The sequence below is a fragment of the Ictidomys tridecemlineatus genome, chromosome 10 (genome assembly GCF_052094955.1).
Source record: "Ictidomys tridecemlineatus isolate mIctTri1 chromosome 10, mIctTri1.hap1, whole genome shotgun sequence".
NCBI lineage: Eukaryota > Metazoa > Chordata > Mammalia > Rodentia > Sciuridae > Ictidomys > Ictidomys tridecemlineatus.
In genome coordinates, this window is record NC_135486.1 from 139534194 (window position 1) to 139537532 (window position 3339).

The window sequence follows — 3339 nt, forward strand, 5'->3', positions numbered from 1 at the left end:
TTGGTGCTAGGAATCGAAACTTTACCACGGAGCTACATTCCCAGCTCTTTATTTTTATTTATTTATTTGGTACTGGGATCAAACTCAGGAGCACTCGACCACTGAGCCCCATCCCCAGCCCTATTTTTTGTATCTTATTTAGAGAGAGGGTCTCACTGAGTTGCCTAGCTCCTCTTTTGCTGAGGCTGGCTTTGAACTTGCGATCCTCCTGCCTCAGCCTCCCAAGCTGTGCCTGGCTCCTTTTAATTATTCATTTTGAGGCAGTTGTACCTAGGTTGAGGGCACTGCCTGCCCTTCCCTGGGGGGTCTCCCAGGCACTGGACCAAGGGCGCTGGCTGCTGTATACCTCATGGGACTGAAAAGCCTCCCCCGTGTTGGAGCTGGAGGCCGGGACTGTCACTGGGGGAGTGGGAGGTGCGGTGGCCTCGGGTCACTGTCTGCCCAGCTCTGGGACCTGCGCTGCCCTACATGTGCAGTGAGGGGAGACAGCTGTCGCCTGCTCCCAGAGCGTGCTCATCCACTCGCGGTGACTTCTCCACCGTGTCTCCTGCACTGTGGGCGACGGATCTCAAGGGGCGGCCAGCTGACCTGTGGGCGCTGCAGTATTGGGATAGGACAGTGGCACTGGGGACAGCTCCTGAGGGCGGGCAGAGCTGGGATCAGGGCTGAGCTGTGTGTCACCGCTGACGTCTCTGGGCCTTTGCTCCTCCCGGGAGGCCTCCTGGGGCCTGGGCCTGAGAGGCCAAAACACACCCAGGGGTCCCGCGAGGCCCAGAGGCTGTCCCTGGGGCACAGACCCTCGGGACCTGGGAAGGGCTGGAAGTCGGGGAGGCTGTGCCTTTCTCCTGGCCCCCCTGCCCAGGCGGGACCCGCAGGACGGTTAGGGAAGCAGAGTTTCAGAGCTTGAGCTCATTTTAGGGAGTCAAGATTTTTTAAAACGCGGATCCCCCGAGAACCTGGAGGGAGGCGTAGAGGCTCCCGTTCCCACCCACCTCAGGGCTCTGGGGGGCCCTCAGCGCTGCTCAGGGGCCGCCAATCGGTGACTCTGTGGGGTCTCCGCTGAGGTGAGGTTCTGTGAGGGCTCAGCCACTAGCATGTCACCAAGGTCACCGTCCGCACACAGGGCCCGGGGCTCTGAGGCAGTCTGTGCCTCTGCTCTGGGGTCTTCCTAACACCGAGATCACAGAGGGGTCCTTGGTGTTAGTGCCCTGTGTGCCCCCCCCCCAGGTGCCAGCATCCCAGACACTGCTTTGCCTCTTGCTCATGCTCCAATGACGCTATGCCTGTGTCAAAAAATGTGCCTGTCCTGTGACAGCATGAGTGTCACACTTTTTGGGTTGCAAGAGCACCCAACACAAACTGCCCCAAACAAAAACGAAACTTTATTGGTCCACATTCCGTGGTGGAAGTCAGGTATGGCTGGACCCAGGGGCTCACATCCCCCCCCCCCCCCGTCCCCTCCACACTGCCTGGCTCTCCCCATTTCATGGTTCGTCTTCTTCACACTGGGTAGAGCTGCTTTGCTCTCCTCCATGCGGCTCACACCCTGGAAGTTGGACAAGTCCAGCAGAGGTTCCGGGGTGGGCTCCGACTGGCTGATCCCAAGGCCGGCCTTGAAGGAGTGGGGCACAGAGTGCCCACGACACCACCTGGTGGCCAAGGGGGAGAGGCAGCGCCGGCTTCGGGTGCAGGGGACCACTGCACCTCTTCTGCTCCCTCTGGCTGGAGCTCGCAGTTCGGGGGGGGGGGGGCAGCTGGAAGCGCCCAGGCGGGGACCCCCAGGAGCAGCCCTGCTGGTAGACAGTGCTCCCCTGCCCTAGGGTGGACCCCAAGGCGCGAGGCAGCTCTGTTCTGTGGAGGGTCCCAGCAGGACTGCGCCTCTTCCCCACCGTGCCCTCCTGTCCCCACCAGAGCTTCCTGGTGACCTGAACCAAACCACTTGTTCCCATCTCCTGGTTCGATTTCTGCCCAGGGTTCGGGAGCATCCAGCCTAAGACAGGGCTGTTACTGAAAGAAGAGGAACTGGAAGTGGGGCAGGAAAAGGCAATAGATGTCCCTGTGACAAAGCGTTTAAAGTTCTGCAGGGACAACCCAGGGGCCGGACTGCCCAGTGTGTCCTCACTTAATTGGGGACCGCTCCAGCTCACCATGCCTGGCTCTGTTCAGGGGCTGCCGTCTCCCTCTGGGCCTGGGTCCCACAAAGCACAGCACTGTCCCTCGCCCAAGAGCTGGCGGCCCAGCAAGGACCAAGAGGTGTCCCCTGCAGGCCAAGGGTCATTCGGGGCTGCCCATCACTTCTGCTGCTGCCTCTCGCACCTGGGGCTGCTCCTGGGACTTCACATCCTCTTTCCCACTTCTGTGTCTGGACTCAGTGGGTCTCGACAGTCGAGAGCCTGCAACTGCAGGGCGCTCCAGAAGAGGGCATCCCACCTGCAGCCAGGTCTCGGAACTGCTCTTAGGCACGCGCCAGGATCCCGACTCGCGGTGACCTGCCCTGACTGAAGGTGGCCAGGCGAGGTCAGAGCAGCTCTGGATACCCCTCCTCCCTCCGGGACCTGCCTCCTCTGGAGGACCAGGCGCCCCGCAGAGCCCAGCTGTGAGCTGCTGCCTTGGCAGCCCCGGCCTGGTCTATCAGCCCACCAGACACCCACCCTGGCGCAGGTTGCTGGAGCCCGCCAGGGACCCTGGCATCAGCAGTGACGTTAGAGGACAGCAGCAGCACCTGGCCATTCTGTGCTGCGAAGTTCTGGGGCGGATGGCTGCTCAGCAGGTGACTCGGGCCATGCTGGGGACTGCGCGAGGACCTGCTGAAAGCTGTGCCCCAACCCTCCCAAAAAGGGCTTGTGAAGCGCAGTGACACTGACAGGGCCCTGGGCCCACCGAAGGCCTCCAGCAGTGAAAGACCTACTCACAGCGGGGCAGACACTGCTGCTGGTGCAGCGGCCGGCGGGCAGGGCAGCCCAGACCTGTGGCCTGTCCCCACTCCAAATCCTCACCCGTGCATTGGCCAGGGTTGCCGGTGCCCTCTTGTAAGGAAACCAGAGTCTGGAGTTTGTGACCTTGACCTGGGTGACTAAAGTAAATTCCACAAGACAGAGCAGGGCCAGGCCAAACCCCACGTCAACCACGGTCCAGGTCTGCAGTGCCAGCACCACCCGGGCCCACCCAGCTCGGGTCTGGTTTCACCAAGTCCCCAGCCACGGTGTGCACAGTCGGCACGCAGCGTCAACACAGCCACTCAGGCTCAGGCTGACCCTGGGGGCGGCAGGCTCAGAATCCCCGTCTGCTCAGACCCAGGGGCCAGCTCCGGGAGTCAGACCTCAGACGCCCCCTGGCGGC